Below are 20476 nucleotides of genomic sequence, written 5' to 3' on the forward strand. Positions count from 1 at the left end.
TTTTTGTGAAAATGACTCAAAGCCTGTATCAGAGTAGGTACATGGGAAGTGTTTTTTGAATTGAATTGAATGAACACAAACTGTTTTGATTATGGCAATGGAAGGAAGAACAGCTGGCTGCCAGTCTGGTTCCTTCCAGCTTCCACCTGAAGTTTCCAGACTGTTGTTTGTCTAGTTCTTCTAAAAAAAAAACAGAAAAAAGGATATTTTATCATTTCTGATTATAAAGGCAGGTGTCAAAACACCCACATATAGAAATGAATGTTCAGTATAAAAATAATCTGTTAATACATTTATGTCTGAAAAAAGAAAGTCAAGCTGACCCAGAATTTTCCCACCTAAACTAACCATTATTTGAATGTTGGTGTTTCTCAAAGTAGTGTGTTTGTGTGTGTGTATCAATATGGGTTTCAATGTATATTTATTCATTTATTATTTCTTCTAGGGTTGTTTCTGGGGCTTGGTGCCTCCATGGTGATTATATAGCTCCTAGAAAATTTATTCATTTATAATTATTATTATTTTTATTGCCACCAGGGTTGTTGTTGTTGTTTGGTGCTGGCACTACAAATCTATTATGCCTGGTGGCCTTTTTCCCTCTTTCTTTCCTTTTTCTTTCTTCCTTTCTCTCTTTCTTTCTTGTTTAATTGGATAGGACAGAGAGAAATTGAGAAGGGAGGGGAGATAGAGAGAGAGGGAGAGGAAGATTGACACACCTGCATCACTGCTCACAGAGCACCTCCTATGCAGGCAGAGATGTAAATCTGGGTCATTGGGCTTGGCAATGTGTGTGCTTAAGTGGGTGTGCCACCACCTGGCCCCTTCATTTGCTTTTTATTTTATTTTTTTCTTTCTCTTTCAGACACAGGGAAGATGGAGGGGAGAGATAAAAAAGAGAGAGAGAGAGAGCTGGAGTTCTGTTATACCACTTCTAAAGCTATTCCCCTACAAATGGGGACCAGGGGCTTGAACCTGGGTCCTTGCACATTGGTAATGAGTGCGCTTCAACTGGTGACTTTTCATGTCTCCACTTTACATGAACAAAATGAACAAAATGCATCTCTTGGTTTGTCTTCTGAAAACTGTCTTTCACCAGCAGCTTTATTGCATCTTATTCAATGGCACTATAGTCCACTCAGTAGCTGATGTCAGGACTAGAAAAGTTACCACTGATTCCTTCCTTCCCCATTTCCACATACATTCTAACCTTGAGTTCCTGTTGACATTACATTCAGAGATGTGTTTCTACTCTTCTCTTCTTTCTCTGTCTCCACTGTTTATTTTGTTGCAGCATACTTGCTTTTTCACCTCTTGCCTGGAAGGCTTATGGCAACAGCCTTCTTTCTGATCTGGCTTTCTCCCTCTTTCTTCCTCCTACAAAGTGGTCATTCCACACCTGCTAATAAACATGTCAATCCTTCCCCTTAATATTATACAAAGGAGGAGAGTAGCAGAAGTTGTGTTTGTCTCCTCTCCTCTACCTAAACAACTTGGAATATCAAAGGTCACTTGAGACCACAATAAGATGAGACTAAGACTACTTTGGGAACCCACCAAGTCACTGATGAGTGCAAACACATGCGGCTCATGGACAGAGAGGACCCTAAGGAGAGATTCCTGGGGCTAAAGCCTATATCTACTCCTGAGTGGCTGGTAAGAGTCCAGCAGTTTGCCAGCTGAGGAGCCACCTCCAATCTGTCTAATCAAGAAAAAGACTGCTGAAGGGAGGAGAGGACCCCAAGGCTCACCAAAAGCAACTGTGAATCTGCATTACTACTGCCCTCAGAGGTTGGAGCAGCAGTGGTGAGGTGCTGTGCTGACATTGGGGGGGGGGGGGGAAGAGAACTGACCAGGAAACTCAGGAGAAGAACTACATGCTGGTGGTGTAGAGGTGGGGCTGTATAGTGGGAATATTTCCATTTGTTCTCCTGATGGGAACATGGTGAATAATTGCCTAGAACCCACAGACTATAAACAGGACTTGTTTAGAAACTCACAGGGCCAAGCAGTGTTGACCAGCTTGATTCTGGCTACCAGCAGAGAACTGAATTGAGCCTGGGGCTTTGTATTCTTGGCATGTGGGAGTCTCTTTGCATACCCACTGTGCTATCTTGCCCCCATCATGCTTTATCTCTTGGTCAGGAGTGAGTGATAAAGCTAAAATCAACTACTTATAGGTAAAAAGCCCTCAGGCTACCATAGCCTACAGGGAAGAAAAAGAACAAAAGAGGCTTTAACAGCCACTGTGCTTCAACTCAGAGATTGAAATAACATTGAAACTACTGTTAATCTCCAAAACTGTGAACTCTTTAAGTACCTTAATTAGACACAAGTCAATCCAGCTAAGAGTGATCAGTGGAATGAAAAGTACAGAGAGAAGGACCTCACAACACACTATAATAATGGGTAAACCAAGGAGAAACCTTGGAGAAATGAAGTAGGACAAAAGTCCAGCTAAAAGTCCCCCAAAGGTAGAAACAGAAGAATGAGATAAACATCCAAACAATAATTGAGTAATTAGTCACAGGAGTCAGGAAAGAGTTTGAAAGAATTGTCATCAGAAATTCAGAAACAACAAATTAGTCTCTGAAAGAAAGCACTATTTTGAGGTAATTAGAGACCTGAAAGCTGAAATAGCTAAGAGCACAACTAGTTGAACAAACTAATGCAGTATAAGAACAGGGTAACAAAATAGATGAACTCCAGAAAACAACAGAGGGGAGAGAGAATAGAAAAAATGAGGCAGAAAACAGAATTAGCAAGTTTCAGGATGAATTATAGAAAACTAAAGAAGAAGTAAGAGACCTCAAAAAGAGATTAAGAGACATTGAGAACAACAATAGAGACATATAGAAATACTTCAAAATAAATCATATACACATTATAGGCCTACCAGAAGAAGAGAGAGAGGGAGGGGAAGAAAGCATTCTTCAGAACATAATAGATGAAAACTTCCCTAGTCTAGACAATATAAAAGACATAAAAGTTCAAGAAGCCCAGAAGGGACCAAACAGAATTAAACCAGACTTAAAGACACCAAGACACATTATATTTAGAATGAAAAGGGAATAATGATAAAGAAAGAATTCTGAAGACTGTAAGAGAAAAACACAGAGTCACTTACAGAGGAAAACCCATAAGATTAGCAGCAGGTTTCTCCACACAAACACTACAGGCCAGAAGAGAATGGCAAGACATCTATTGAGTGCTCAATGAGAAAGGCTTTCAACCAATACTACTGTATCCTGCTAGACTGTCATTCAGACTAGATGGAGGCATCAAAACCTTCTCAGACAAGCAACAGTTGAAGGAATCAACTATCACTAAGTCTGCCCTGAAAGAAGTTCTGAAAGGTCTCCTATAAAAAAATCAGATTACCATAAATATGCCATGTATCAGAACACTCTAAAAACTACAATAATAGCATTCAAATATCTTTAATCTATGATATAAATAAATGTCAATGGCCTGAATTCACCTATTAAAAGGCACAGATTAGGAAGATGGATCAGAAAACACAACCCAACAATTTGCTGTCTACAAAAAACCCAAGAAAATTTTATTACAATTTGAGATCGGGGAGTGTGATGCATCCAGTTATGCTTTCTTCTCAAGATTGTTCTGTCAATTCCATGTATTACAAGGCCATTGTAATCAAATTTCTTGGAACTTGAACATGAACAGACACACTAACTAGTAGAAGAGAATTGAGAGCTCAGAAGTAAGCCCCCACATATATATAGACATCTAATCTTTGACAAAGATGACCAGATTATTAAATGATGGAAGGGAAGTCTCTTCAACAATTGATGTTGAAAAAATTGGACTGAAATGTAAAGAAGAATGAAGCTGAACCATTATATTTCACCAAACACAAAAGTAAACTTCAAATGGAACTAGGACTTGGATGTTAGACCAGAAAGTATCAGATACTTAAAGGAAAATATTGGCAGAACCATTTTCTGCATAAATTTTAACGACATCTTCAATGAAACAAATCCAATTACAAAGAAGACTAAAACAAAAATAAGTCTCCTCTCCTCTCCCGGATCAACTAGGAATACCAAAGGAGACGACCTGGGACTGAAACAAGACAGGACTAGAATGACTACAAGAACCCACCAAATCACCGGTGAGTGCAAAGACATGTGGCTGGTGACAGAGAGGAGCCTAGGGAGAGACTAAGTGGCTGGTAACAGTCCGGAGGTTTATCAGTTGAGACACAACCTCCAGTCTGTTCCACCAACAAGGGGACAACAAGGGGAGTAAAGGACTCTCCAGAGACTCACCAAGTGCAACTCTGAGTCTCCATTGCTACTGCCCTCAGAATCTGGAGCAGCGGCAGGGAGGGTCAATGGGGGACAGAGATCTATCCAGTAAACTCAGGAGAAGACCTATACCTCGATGGCATAGCTGTGGGGCTGTGAAAGTCTCTTTGCATAACCACTGGACTATCTCTGCCACACCCTGCCTTATTTCTTGGTCAGGAGTCAGCGATTAAGCTAATACTTATAAGTTAGAAGCCCTCAGGCTCCCATAGCCTACAGAGAAGAAAAAAAAGAGCCTTTTAAATCACTGAGTTCCAACTCAGGGATTAAAAGACTATTGAAACAACTGTTAACTTCCACCACTGTGAACCCTTTAATTACCTTACTTAGACACAAGTCAATCAATAATCAGTAATTTGAAAAGTACTAAGAGATAGAACTCATAACATAATACATAAAATGGGTAAACCAACAAGAAGAAATATTGGAGCAACTAACCAGGACAACAGTCCAACTAAAAGCCCCCCAAAGGGTGAAGCACAAAATAACGAGTTCAACATCCAAACATTAGCTAAGGAAATAATCACAGGAGTGAGTAAAGAGTTTGAAAGAATTGTAGTCAGAAATACAGGAACAACCAAAGAGACTCTGGAAGAAAACACTAACTATTTCAAGGTTATTAGAGAGCTGAAAGCTGAAATAGCTGAGCTAAGAACATAACTAGTTGAACAAGCTAAAACAGTATCGGAACAGGGAAACAAAATAGATGAACTACAGAAAACAGAAGAGGACAGAGAGAATAGAATCTCTGAGGCTGAAGACAGAATTAGCAAGACTGAGGATGAATTAGAGACAACTAAAAAAGAAGTAAGAAATCTCAAAAAAAGATTAAGAGATGCTGAAAACAACAACAGAGACCTATGGGATGACTTCAAAAGAAACAATATACGCATTATTGGCGTACCAGAGGAAGAAAGAGAGGGAGAGGAAGAAAGCATTCTTCAGGCCTGAAAACTTCTCTAGTCTAGACAACATCAAAGACATAAAGATTCAAGAAGCCCAGAGGGTCCCAAACAGAATTAACCCAGACTTAAAGACACCAAGACACATCATATTTAGAATGGAAAGGAATAAGGATAAAGAAAGGATCCTGAAGGCTGCAAGAGAAAAACAAAGAGTCACCCACAGAGGAAAACCAATAAGATTAGCAGCAGACTTCTCCACACAAACACTACAGGCCAGAAGAGAATGGCAAGATATCTATCGAGTGCTCAGTGAGAAAGGCTTTCAACCAAGAATACTATATCCTGCTAGACTGTCATTCAGACTAGATGGAGGCATCAAAACCTTCTCAGACAAGCAACAGTTGAAGGAATCAACTATCTCCAAACCTGCCCTGAAAGAAGTTCTGAAAGGTCTTCTATAAACAGTCAGACCATCATAAATAGGACATATATCTGAACACTCTAAAACTCTACAAGAATGGCATTAAAATATCTTCAGTCTTTGATATCAATAAATGTCAATGGTCTGAATTCACCTATTGAAAGACACAGAGTAGGAAGATGGATCAGAAAATACAACTCAACAATATGCTGTCTACAGGAAACCCACCTAACTCAACAAGACAAACACAGACTTAAAGTGAAAGGATGGAAAACTATCATATAAGCCAATGGCCCACAAAAAAGGGCAGGAACAGCTATTCTCATATCTGACATGATAGACTTTAAAATAGATAAGATTTAAAAAGATAGGAATGGACACTACTTAATGCTCAGAGGATCAGTCAATCAAGAGGACTTAACAATTATTAACATCTATGCACCCAATGAGAAACCATCTAAATGCATCAAACATCTACTGAAAGAGCTACAGCAATATATTAACAGCAACACAGTCATAGTAGGGGACTTTAACACCCCACTCTCTCAACTTGACAGATTATCCAGGCAGAAAATCAATAAAGACATAAGGGAGCTATATGAAGAGATAGATAAACTAGAACTATTGGACATTTGCAGAGTCATTCATACCAAGAAACTGGAATACACATTTTACTCAAATCCACATGGGTCATTCTCAAGGATAGACCATATGTTAGGCCAAAAAGACAGCATCAGCAAACTCAAGAGCATTGAAATCATCCCAAGCATTTTCTCAGACCACAGTGGAATTAAACTAACACTTAATCAACAAAAGATTAGTAATAGTCCCAAAATGTGGAAGCTCAACAGTACACTTCTTAACAACCTCTGGGTCAAAGAGGAAATCAAGGAAGAAATCAAAATGTTTCATGACTTCAATGAAAATGAAGACACAAGCTATCAAAATATTTGGGACACAGCTAAGGCAGTACTGAGAGAGAAGTTCATTGCTATACAAGCATACATTAGGAAACAAGAAAAAGCACAAATAAACAGCCTGATTGCACTTCTTAAAGACCTAGAAGTAGAAGAACAAAGAAACCCTAAAGCAACCAGAAGGACAGAAATCACTAAAGTTAGAGCAGAAATAAATAAGGTTGAGAATAAGAAAACCATACAAAACATCAATGAAAGTAAATGTTGGTTCTTCAAAAGAGTGAATAAAATCGACAAACCTTTAGCCAGACTCACAAAACAAAAAAGGGAGAAGACCCAAATAAATCGGATAGTCAATGAAAGAGGAGATATCACAACAAACACCGCAGAAATTCAACATATCATGCAAGACTTCTATGAACAACTATATGCCACAAAGCTAGAGAACCTGGAAGAAATGGACAATTTCTTAGATACCTACCAACTTCCAAAACTAAGTAAAGAGTAAGTGGATAACATGAACAGGCCCATCACAGCCAATGAAATTGAAACAGTTATCAAAAATCTCCCCAAAAATAAAAGTCCTGGACCAGATGGTTTTACAAATGAATTCCACAAAACCTTCAAAGAACTAATACCGCTACTTTTAAAAGTCTTCCAGAAGATTGAAGACACTGGAATACTCCCTGCCAGCTTCTATGAAGCTAACATCACTCTGATACCAAAAGCAGGCAGGGACACAGCCAAAAAAAAAAAAAAACTACAGATCCATATCTCTGATGAACATAGATGCGAAAATATTGAACAAAATTCTAGCCAACCGGATACAGCAGTATATTAAAAAGATTGTTCATCATGACCAAGTGGGGTTTATCCTAGGCATGCAAGGCTGGTTTAATATACGTAACTCAACCAATGTGATCCACCACATCAACAAAAGCAAGACCAAAAACCACATGGTCATATCAATAGATGCAGAGAAAGCCTTTGACAAAACACAACATCCCTTTATGATCAAAACACTACAAAAAATGGGAATAGATGGAAAATTCCTGAAGGTAGTGGAATCTATATATAGCAAACCTATAGCCAACATCATACTCAATGGTGAAAAACTAGAAGCATTTCCACTCAGATCAGGTACTAGACAGGGCTGCCCACTATCACCATTACCATTCAACATAGTGTTGGAAGTTCTTGCCATAGCAATAAGGCAGGAGCAAGAAATTAAAGGGATACAGACTGGGAGAGAAGAAGTCAAACTTTCCCTATTTGCAGATGACATGATAGTATACACAGAAAAGCCTAAGGAATCCAGCAAGAAGCTTTTGGAAATCATCAAGAAATACAGTAAGGTGTCAGGCTACAAAATTAACATTCAAATGTCAGTGGCATTCCTCTATGCAAACATTAAGCTAGAAGAAATTGAAATCCAGAAATCAATTCCTTTTACTATAGCAACAAAACAATAAAATATCTAGGAGTAAACCTAACCAAAGAAGTGAAAGACTTGTATACTGAAAATTATGAGTCACTACTCAAGGAAATTGAAAAAGACACAAAGAAATGTTAAGATATACCATGTTCATGGGTTGGTAGAATTAATATCATCAAAATGAATATACTACCAGAGCCATCTACAAATTTAATGCTATCCCCATCAAGATCCCAAGCACATTTTTTTAGTAGAATAGAACAAATGCTACAAATGTTTATCTGGAACCAGAAAAGACCTAGAATTGCCAAAACAATCTTGAGAAAAAAAGAATAGAACCGGAGGCATCACACTCCCAGATCTCAAATTGTATTATAGGGCCATTGTCATCAAAACATCTTGGTACTGGAACATGAATAGACACACTGACCAGTGGAATAGAATTGAGAGCGCATAAATGAGGCCCCACAACTATGGACACCTAATTTTTGATAAAGGGGCTCACACTATTAAATGGGGAAACTAGAGTCTCTGAAACAAATGGTGTTGGAAACAATGGGTTGAAACATGCAGAAGAATGAAACTGCACCACTGTATTTCACCAAACACAAAAAGTAAATTCCAAGTGGATCAAGGACTTGGATGTTAGACCACAAACTATCAGATACTTAGAAGGAAATATTGGCAGAACTCTTTTCCGAATATATTTTAAAGACATCTTCAATGAAACGAATCCAATTACGAAGAAGACTAAGGCAAATATAAACCTATGGGACTACATCAAATTAAAAATTTCTTCACAGCAAAAGAAACCACTATCCAAACCAAGATACCCCTCACAGAATGGGAGAAGATCTTTACATGTCATACATCAGACAAGAGTTTAATAACCAACATATATAAAGAGCTTGCCAGACTCAACAACAAGACAACAAATAACCCCATCCAAAAATGGGGAGAGGACATGGACAGAATATTCACCACAGAAGAGATCCAAAAGACCAAGAAACACATTAAAAAATGCTCCAAGTCTCTGATTGTTAGAGAAATGCAAATAAAGACAACAACGAGATACCACTTCACTCCTGTGAGAATATCATACATCAGAAATGATAATAGCAGCAAATGCTGGAGAGGGTGTGGGATCAAAGGAACCCCCCTACACTGCTGGTAGGAATGTAAATTGGTCCAACCTCTGTGGAGAACAGTCTGGAGAACTCTCAAAAGGCTAAAAATGGACCTACCCTATGATCCTGCAATTCCTCTCCTGGGGATATATCCTAAGGAACCCAACACATCCATCCAAAAAGATCTGTGTACACATATGTTCTTGGCAGCACAATTTGTAATAGCCAAAACATGGAAGCAACCCAGGTGTCCAACAACAGATGAGTGGCTGAGCAAGTTGTGGTACATATACACAATGGAATACTACTCAGCTGTAAAAAATGGTGACTTCACCATTTTCAGCTGATCTTGGATGGACCTTGAAAAAATCAAGTGAAAAAATTAAGTGAAATAAATCAGAAACAGAAGGATGAATATGGGATGATCTCACTCTCAGGCAGAAGTTGAAAAACACAATCAGAAAAGAAAACACAAGTTGAACCTGAAATCGAATTGGTGTATTGCACCAAAGTAAGAGACTCTGGGGTGGGTGGGTGGGGAAAATACAGGTCCAAGAAGGATTCAGAGGACCTAGTGGGGGTTGTATTGTTATATGGGAAACTGGGGAATGTTATGCATGTACACACCATTGTACTTACTGTTGAATGTAAAACATTAATTCCCCAATAAAAAAAGTCAAAAAAATAAAACGATAAAATAATAAAATAAACCAGTGGGACTACAGCAAATTGAAAAGCTTCTTCACAGCAAAAGATACCACTACAAATAAATTTTACAGAATGGCAGAAGATCTTTACATGCCATACATCAGATAAGAGACTAATAACGAAAATATAAAAAGAGCTTGCCAAACCCAACAAGAAAACAAATGACCCCATCTAAAAATGGGAGAGGATATGAACAGAATATTCACCACAGAATAGATCCAAAAGGCCATCAGACATATGAAAAAATTCTCCAAGTCATTGATTGTTAGAGACATGCAAATAAAGACAACAATGAGATATCACTTCAGTCATGTGAGAATGTCATACATCAAAAAAGGTAGCAGCAACAAATGCTGGAGAGGTTGTGGGGACAAAGGAACCCTCCTGACTGCTGGTGGGAATGTAAATTAACCCAACCCCTGTGGAGAGCAGTCTGGAAAACTCTCAGAAGGCTAGAAGTGGATCTACCCTATGATCCTGCAATTCTTCTCCTGGGGATATATCCTAAAGAACCAAACATAGCAATCCAAAAATATTTGTGTATACCTATGTTCAGAGCAGCACAATTTGTAATAGCCTGTAAACAACCCAGGTGTCTTAAGAACAGATGAGTGACTAAGCAATTTATGGTCTGTATACACGATGGAATACTACTCAGCTATTAAAAATGGTGATTTCACCATTTTCAGCCCATCTCGGATGGATCTTGAAGATATCATGTTGAGTGAGATAAGTCCGAAAGAGAAGGATGAATATGGTATGATGTCACTTCATAGTCAGAAGTTGAAAATTAAGATCAGAAGGGAAATCACTAAACAGAGAGAGAGAGACTCAGCTCTGGCTTATGGTGTATAGGGGATTAAACCTGTGACCTCAAAGCTTTAGGCATGAAAGCCTCTTGCATAGCCATTAATCCCCAACCCTAGCCCCCTATTTCTGACTCCTTTCTCCCACCCCACTAGTCCACCACACGGCCTGTGCTTATAGAGTGACATGACCTATTTCAGACTATTCTTTCTCTCTTAATCTGACTTCTTTAGCTTCCTTAGTTTCTGATTTACTTATTTTTGACCCATATCCTTTAAACACAAACTCCTTTCCTTCAACTGTCTCTTATTTCTATATCTGAATGCTTTTGGTCTATTTCTTTCTAGCATAAGTGCCATTTTTTCACTTTTGGTAGTAAGGTGCATGTGATACCCCACTGCTCCCCAAGAACCCTATAGTCATCTTCAGAGAAGATGTTAGTTTGATTTCCCCCCAAATACAATGTTCAGGATGAATAGAACTTATTGTCTTAAAATGTCATGGATTTTGCAACTGGGGACATTTCTTGACCAATTTTTGAGAATGGAACAGTACTCTGTATTGCATATACAAAATAAATTAATGACACTTTAAAAATAATCTACTTCTGCAATGATTTTTTAAATGCACAGTTTTTTTAGGTTTTAGTTAGAATTGCATGTCCATACAACTTTTCTGGAAGGCAAAAAGCTACTCTCTGGAGCCCAACCCCCTCAGACACCTTGGCATGAATAATTTGAAGAGTGGCTGGATTCCCATATGTTCTTCATTCCTCCTAGACAGCAATGACATTTGGGGATTTATTCTTAGAGTTTGCTTCTTTGAACATGTTTAGTCCAATTAGTGTACTGAAACTGAGGTGGCATGAACTATGTATTTTTTTAAAAGAAGTAGTATCATATATCATACCATCATAAAGAAGGATGTTTGAGACACAACAGATGGGGTTGGGATCAGACTAGATTACCATTTGCCCATCTTGAGTAAACCTTCAGTGGATTGGTAGAACCCAGCCCAATTTCTGAAACAGAGTATAAGTTCACGAAATGCTGGTTAAAAGAAAGAAGGAATCACAAGTAACTAGTGGTGGGAATTCTAGTGACATTTTGGAAACAGGAGAAAATTTGAATGGCTTGAAAATTATTTAATCATAGTCTGCTAGATGCAATATAGAGTGAGAACAGCAATTTTCTTACCTGAGATTAAAGGTCAGAGTCTTTTTCACATCAAAATAGCTACCACTTATTGAGGAACTACTGTAATGAACATATTTTTTTTTTCCAGAGTCTCTATTCTCTTTTGAGGAACTGTGCCTGTCACTGCAGACAGAAAGACTGTTAGACAATGGTATGTTACCCAGCAGCCAACAAAGCACATGCTTCAAGCTGAGCCAATTACTGTACCATATCTTTTTTGCAACCACTCCTAGAGTGGTCATAATTTTGTAGACCTGTGATACTTTGATGGGAAAGTCTTCCTCTGGATTAAGATTTAGGCAATAAGAGGTTTTTTTTTTTTTCTCCAGGGTTATTGCCGGGGCTGGGTGCCTGCACCACGAATCCACTGCTCCTAAAGGCCGTTTTTTTCCCTTTTGTTACCCTGGTTGTTTTGAAGGAATCAAGAAAAAGAAAGATGAATATGGGGTTATTATTCTAATGGACAGAGGCACTGAAATAAGAACAATAAGGGGAAACAAAGTAGAGCTTAGACTATGTTTGGTGTATTGCAGCAAAGTAAAGGGCTCATGGGGGCTGGGGCTTTCAGGTCTTGGTGCATGATGGTGGAGGAGGACCTATGCTGGAGGTGAGAATGTCTTCCAGAAAATTCAGAAAGTTAACACATGTATCAACAACTGTATTTACCATAAGCTATTAATAACCTCAGTATAAAAAGTTTAAAGAGATTTCTCTTTATACTAAGGTTGCTGAATTCAGAATTGGTGAAATGGGTAGGACATTATCATGTGTGTAAATGTTTAAAGGCTGATGCTAAAGAAAAAAATTATTTATTTTATTTGATAGAACAGAGAGAGAAATTGAGAGGGAAGGAGACAGAGAGGGAGACAGAGACAGAGAGACACCTGCAGCCCTGCTTCACAACTCATGATGTTTCCTCCCTGAAGGTGGGGACCAGGAGCTTGAACCTGGGTCCTTGTGTAATACATACACTTAAACAGGTGCGCCACCACCTGGACCCATTTTACTTTATTTTCCTATATTTGTTAGGACAAAGATTAATTTAGAGGGGAGGTGGACATAGAGATAGAGGAGAGAGAGAAGAGTGATATTTGCAGTACTACCTCACCATTCATGAGGAATCTGGAGGCTTGAACTTGGATACCCCTGACAAGTGTCTACAAAACACTCTCCCTGGCAACTTAGGACCCACCTACCCTGTCTATCCCCTTGCTATCTCCTCCTTCCCCAAAGTTCTTTGCTTTGGTGTCATATCCACCAGTTAGTCCTAGTTTCACTTTGTGTTTTTCCTTGAAATATTTTGGTTATTAAAGGTTGCTTTATGTTGTACTCAGAACAATCTATAAGATATCTAGATTTTTTTCCTTAACTTTTCTGATAAATTGTGATACACTTAGTGACTTGCTGAAGATGGGGATTCAAGCCTAGTTCTGTCTGACTGCAGGGCAACAAGCTCAGCTTCTTCTCAGCAAAAGTAGTGTTACTGAACAGTAAATAGACTCACATCTGCAAGCTTCAGGTTAAAGAAAGATCTGTTCTCTGGTTTCCTACCTTTACCCTACTCAGTCTTCTGAGATTTCTTTTATATCTTTTCCTTTATATCTCAGGTACTTAACCACTTTTCCTTTATATCTCAGGTACTTAACCACTTAACACTTTTTAATTAATCAATATTTAGTCAAGCATAGATATGTTAGCATCTTAGGGTTCGGGGTTAATAAAAAGTGGATTCTCCTCACTAAAAGAAGTCAGTCCCAACCTCATTCCATAGATGAGAACATCAAGAAATGAGGAGTTGAATGCTAGAGCCTAGGTACTGCAGGCATCTAGTGTGAGCTCCCAGCAGCTTTCTAAGTGATGCTCATTTCCTTTGACTGACTGCGGTAGAGAAAAGAATACCGTTATGCATCATCGATAGTGAATTCTTTAAATGCCAGAAGAAAATTCTGTTTTGGCAACTATTAATACCTGGGGACTGTAGTTCTTAATTTGTGTGATAATTTCTTGGAGAAAAGTGATCATGTTAGCTTTCTAGAAATTCCCAGAAAATAAATCTGAATTTCAAAACAATTGTCCTGAGTGAAAGATGACCATAGGGCTAATTATTGTTGCTAATGCAAATGAATGGATAGCAAAGAAAGCAAACTAGTGGTTGCCTACAGACAAAAAGGGGGTGATTTTAAGAAGCCTAAGGAAACTATCGCACGTGATAGATATGCCCAGTACTTGATTGCTGCTGGGCTAGCCTTGTGGGTGGGAGAGAGGATCCAGGAACTCATGCAGGCGGTAATACAATTCTTCATTTACACAGGAGCACCCCAGGATTGGGTGTGAGCACAACACTTAAGCCACATGGCGCCAAACTGCAATGGCTACCTCCTAGCTCTGCATGCTAGCCCTTCTCCAGGTCCGGAAGTGGGAGAGAAAAGAGAGCAAAATCAGGAACAGAAGTGGGTTTTATGGGATAAAAGCGGAAGTGGCAAGTCGGGAACAGAGATGGCTAGGAAAAGGGGTGGAGCAAAGAAAAAGGCATGCTGGGAACTTCCTTAGCTACCTTTGCTATGGTTTTACCTGGCTAGAATTAGCAATACCCTGAGGGGATAACGTGGTGGGGAGGAGACCTTTAGTCATTTATAAGACAAAGCAGAAGACTGGTATGTAGATAAAGGAACTGGCCATACTAACACAGGATGGTTTGTGGGCCCTGCCTAACTCAACCACATCTGCACAATTTCCCAACAGATTGCAATGAGGATCATATCACATATGCCAAGATTCATCAATATGTACTGTTTAGTGTATGCCAGTCCAGGATAGTATTATTTTCAAAAAAGTTGATGAATATTAATTCCCTAGAAATCTTAACATGTATGTTTTTTCTTCCAGTTAGATGTTTGTCTTAGATTTGAATGACCTAGTTAAACAACTGACAGTGAATATTAAATGGAAATATCAAAGTCAGTAATCAAATGAAATATCAGTAGATGAAAAGTGGTAACAACACTCCCAGCCCTGTAAATCACTAGTGAGTCATAAAATCTATAGCTTTTTCCCAGGTTCTGCTTCTAAGTCAAATATGTATGGTAGGAATCAATGATTAATAATTCATTATATAAATTTGCCATTGGTCTGTATTTTTGAAGATATACTTCCATTTAAAGTCTATTTCTTTTTTTAATAATTTTTTAATATTTATCTTCCCTTTTGTTGCCCTTGCGTTTTTCATTGTTGTTGTAGTTATTGTTGATGTTGTCATTATTAGATAGGTCAGAGAGAAATGGAGAGAGGAGGGGAAGACAGAGAGGGGGAGAGAAAGACACCTGCAGACCTGCTTTGAAGCCTGTGAAGTGACTCCCCTGCAGGTAGGGAGCCGGGGGCTCAAATGGGATCCTTATGCCGGCCCTTGCACTTGTGCCACGTGTGCTTAACCTGCTGCACTACCACCGGACTCCCTAAAAACTATTTCTATATCCCACATTTATCCATAGTTCTTTAATTTGTCACTTCTGAACACCACTAAATTAGCATGTTATGTGACTGCATTGTTAACATTTAAATATCTAGGTGACTTAAATCCACTAGTGAGATAATATACTATAGTTTTAAACATTTTTCTGAAGTTAGTTTTTATTTAAATACATGTCTTGCCTTCTATTATTTATGTTTCAGTGAAATGTAGGGGTGGGACACTGAACATGATTTCAGAAGAAGTAGACTGGGCCTTGACTTCTCACTTACTGGATGAGAAACCTCCCAAAATCACTCAGTATTTCTGGGACATTTAAAAATGTGAATTGGACAGGACCAGGTAGTGGCACATCTGGTTAAGTGCACGCATTAAAATGCACAAGAGGTGAAGCTGGGCTGCAGGTATCTATCTTTCTCCTTCTCACTTTATCTCTCTATCCTCTCAAATTCTCTATGTCTACCCAATAATAAATAAATAAAAGATTTTTTAAAAAAGAAGAAAAATGTTTTGAAATGTGAATTGAAGTACTATCTCTAGTAATTTCACAAGATGCTGACAAAAATTATGGAAAATTTGTAATTATGATAATTATCTAGTTCACCCATTTAGTCATTAGAATTTGTAGATCTCCTTCTACATTTGCATTAATTTCAAGAATGCTTAAAAATTTTTTGGGAGTCAGGCGTTAGCACAGCGGGTTAAACGCACATGGCACAAAGCACAAGGACTGGCTTAAGGATCCCTGTTCGAGAACCTGGCTCCCCACCTGCAGGGGAGTTGCTTCACAGGCAGTGAAGCAGGTCTGCAGGTGTCTATCTTTCTCTCCCCCTCTGTCTTCCCCTCCTCTCTCCATTTCTCTCTGTCCTATTCAGCAACGATGACATCAATAGCAACAGCAATAATAATGACAACAATATAACAATAAGGGAAACAAAAGGGAAAATAAATAAATAAATATTTAAAAAAATTTTGTTTACTGAGTTGGAGAGAGAAGGCAGAGCACTGCTCTAGCATATGTGTTTTTGGGAATCAAACTTACAATTTTAAGGACATACTATACACAGAGCTATTTTCCTGGACATACAGGAATGTTTTGAGGAAAAAAAATATTTCCCAAACAAGTTAATGATAATTTTCTCATTCTTTCAAATTGATTTCCATCTACATTTGCCGTGTGTGTATTTGCAGATGCTATGATTTTGATGTAATCAAACTAACTAACCTTTTCATCTATACTTTTTATGCCCCCAAATAGTTTAGAATCCTACTTTAAATTATCTAAAATGTTTAACTTGGTGATGTATTGGCGATTTATTTTGATGGGAAGTGTGGGTAAGCAAACATTTTAATTCAACACGAATGCACAAACCAATTATTTTGTGACCTACCTGTTCTTGGTACTGAATCAGAAATAAAGAACTGTAAAATCAGAAGGTGGGGACCTTAAAGAGTTCCCAGGGTATTAAGGGTTTCAAACAGGAATATCAGTAATACATGCAATAGAAATACTCTGCATCCTGATATCCTTGTAGGAGGGTTGGATTGTGGTACACCTGAAAGAGTGCTCATAATACCTGATATGTAAGACTCATTTCTTTTTTTTTGAGCTCATGTACCTAGCAAGGCCAAGGAAATTATCTGCTAATTAAAGTAATACCTCTCTATTATTTGGGTATTTTTTTCTCTATGCTTCGCTGCCATCTTAGATTTGTACCCAGGAGATGGGTCTTCTGTGACTTGGTTCCCATAAACTAATCTGGGGCTTTAAAATTTCCCTTGGACATCCCATAACTCTGCTCACTTTTAGCAAAGTCTGTGCCTCAGTTTTTGCTTGTCTTCTTTCCCTTAGTACCAGATTTCTTTTTCTTTTCATAACTAAAATTTTGCAAATATTTTGGAAAACAGTATAGTGAAGTCAGTAAATAGGATAGTAAAAAAATGAATTCTGGGCCTGAAGAAATACTTTGCCTGCTAGGGTATGTGCCTTATCAATGCACGTGGCCCAAGGTCTAGCCCTAGCACCACATGGGAGTCCCACACACCAGGGTTAAGTTCAGGTGCTGTGGTCTCTTGCTCTCTCTTTCAAAAAAAAAAAAAATGAGTGAGAAAGCAGCCAGAAGGCAGCAAAGTCACATACACATGAGGCTCCAATTATGCAAAGAAAAAAAAAAGAATTTGTGTTCTGAAGATAGAATATCTCAGCACCTAATCCTGGATATATTATATACCAGTTTTGTGATCTTAGGCAAATTACTTCTCTGTGCCACAGTTTCACTGTTGGTCCAGTAGGGATAATTTAAACAACTTCCATAGTGCCTGGTTAATGGATACTCAATAAATATTTGTTTAGTTGAATGAAATTCATTAAGTTTAAATTAGTGTAAATAAGGAGATGCATGCCAAGTACTTGGGAACAGTGTATAATACCTAGTAAAATTGGAACTTTGCAATACCAGTTTTCTTATTGCACTTCTGTTTATCTAGTCAATGCCTTAGCTTTTGAAATTAGAAAAGCCCAGAAGAGTAAGTAAGGAGTGATGACACACCATTAGCAAGAAGTTAATGGAAAAGTATGTGGAGTAGGAGGAAACATTTATTAATATTTCAAAAGTATCATCCATAGTAGGTGTGAATCTCTTATTTAGTTCTCCATACCAGTCTTTTCTCTTCTAGAGCGTGTTTTACACCAATCACATACAAATTTCTTGTCCTGAAATACCATGTCACTTTTGTATTAAAAACATGTCTTTTATTACGTATGCAAAAAACCCAAACTCCTTTAGCTGATTTGATAAGACCCCATTCCTCTTTATTTTAAAAATGTTTTTTAATGTTATTTTCCCTTTTGTTGCCCTTGTTGTTTTATTGTTGTTGTTACTGATGTTGTCGTCATTGTTGGATAGGACAGAGAGAACTGGAGAAATGAGGGGAAGACAGAGAGGGGCAAGAAAGATAGACACCTGCAAACCTGCTTCACCGCCTGCAGGTGGGGAGCCGGGGGCCTTACGCTGGTCCTTGTGCTTGGCACCATGTGTGCTTACCCCACTGCACTACTGCCCACCCCGACCCTCTATTCCTCTTTAAATCAGACTTGTCTACATTAATATATATGGCAAGCTTCTCTGTCATCATAATTTTCTTTATTTTAATTTTTTTTCACTAGGGCATCACTTTTCTGAGCTAACATTTTTCAGAAAGAAAGAATGAGACAGACAGAGGGAGAGAGAAAGGTTCTGCAGCACCTATGCTTCCTCTAGTGTGATGGGGGCTGGATTCAAACCTGGGTTGAACAACTAGTAAAGTAGCTGTGCTATCCAAGTCATCTATTTTGTTGGCCTATCCTTAATTTTTTTTCTAATTATCTCACTTAGGAAGACCCTATTCTTCCCACTGAGGATGCCCATCAAGAGGACACAGCTAAAATTTAGTCCCCAATCATTTTAGGAACTATTGTCCTTGCCTTGGACTGACCAATTAATCTGGAAAGAATTCTCCTTTTATTTATCCTCTTAAAAAAGCTAGAGTGCCCAGGGGCAGCTTTGGTGGCAAATATTTAGGGGTTTAGCTGTATTTTTTAAAATTTTTTAAAATTTATTTTAAAAAGGAGACATTAACAAAAACCATAGGATAAGAGGGGTACAACTCCACACAATTCCCACCACCAGATCTCCGTATCCCATCCCCTCCCCTGATAGCTTTCCTATTCTTTATCCCTCTGGAAGTATGGACCCAAGGTCATTATGGGGTGCAGAAGGTGGAAGGTCTAGCTTCTGTAATTGCTTCCCCGCTGAACATGGGCTTTGACAGGTCCATCCATACTCCCAGTCTGTCTCTCTCTTTCCCTAGTGGGGTGGGTTTCTAGGGAAGTGGAGCTCCAGGACACATTGGTGGGGTCGTCTGTCCAGGGAAGTCTGGTCAGCATCATGCTGGCATCTGGAACCTGGTGGCTGAAAAGAGAGTTAACATACAAAGCCAAACAAATTGTTGAACAATCATGAACCTAAAGGCTGGAATGGTGCTGTATTTTTAACTTTTCTTTCTAATATTGAGATGAATGTTGCAGTAGAGAAAGCACAGGATGGCAGAACTAGAAGATACAGGACGAGCTCTTTGTCTGGAGGGGCCAAAAAAGCCATATGGAGAAAATGACTTTTACTCTGTGCTATGAAGGGTTATGCCTGGTGACATGGGGCGTAAGAGGAGAAAGAGCATGGTAAGCACAATGTATATGGGAAGAACTTCAGGAGCCAAGGTAAGATGAGCATATATGGCTGCACTGGTAGTATTTGAGGCAGAGTTAAAGTTGGAGTCATATAGGGGAGAATAGAAAAACAAAATAGCAGCTAAGGACTCTGGACTTTTACTTGAGGGAAACGGGAACCTAGAAAGGTTTTAAATAAGGGAGTGACAGAAGTGATTTATGTTTTCGGAACTCTAGCTGCAGTAGAGTTTAGAGATGAAGACGATGGCATGTAAATATAGGAAGCAGGGAGACCAGTGAGAGAACTCCTGCCAACTGCAGTCATCTAAGTGAAAGGTGATACTCTGTTATTGTATCATAATCTAGGTACCACTTTACTATTCATGAAATTCTGTTGTTTTTGATGGGCTGGCTTCACGGGCGGGTAACAGATGACCAGGGACTCATGGTTGAGCTGTAGGCAGTATCTCTTTATTCATGCAGGACGCAGCGCAATCTATCCCAAGCTAAGCTAAACTAAACTACTACAAACAATCTTGTCCTTATAAATATACTAGCCCAGTAGGGTGGGAACAGGATGCGAAGCAGAGAGGGTGGAGAGAAAAGTGACTGGTGAAAATCAGGGTATGACAAGGAAAGGGGGCGGAACAGGCAAGAATTCTACCACTAAACCACCAATGCCCTGGAGGGAGGGTGGTGCTTGTTAACAGAGGTTATGTAAATAGAATACAGTGTTATGTAAATAGAATGCAGGGGGGGGGATTAAACCAAATGAAACAGAAGGGGTTTTTAAAAGCAGAATTAGAAGCATACCAACAAAATTCCTTTAGTGCTGTCTTTGTTGGGTCCATGTGTTGTCAGGTACATAGCCAGGGCCTCATATGTGGTAAGACATATACTTTACACACTGAGCCAGCTCCCAATCACAGAAGTGAATACTCTTAAGGGGTTTGTGGACTGTA

Source organism: Erinaceus europaeus, chromosome 16 (assembly GCF_950295315.1).
Source record: "Erinaceus europaeus chromosome 16, mEriEur2.1, whole genome shotgun sequence".
In the NCBI taxonomy this organism is placed as follows: Eukaryota; Metazoa; Chordata; class Mammalia; order Eulipotyphla; family Erinaceidae; genus Erinaceus; species Erinaceus europaeus.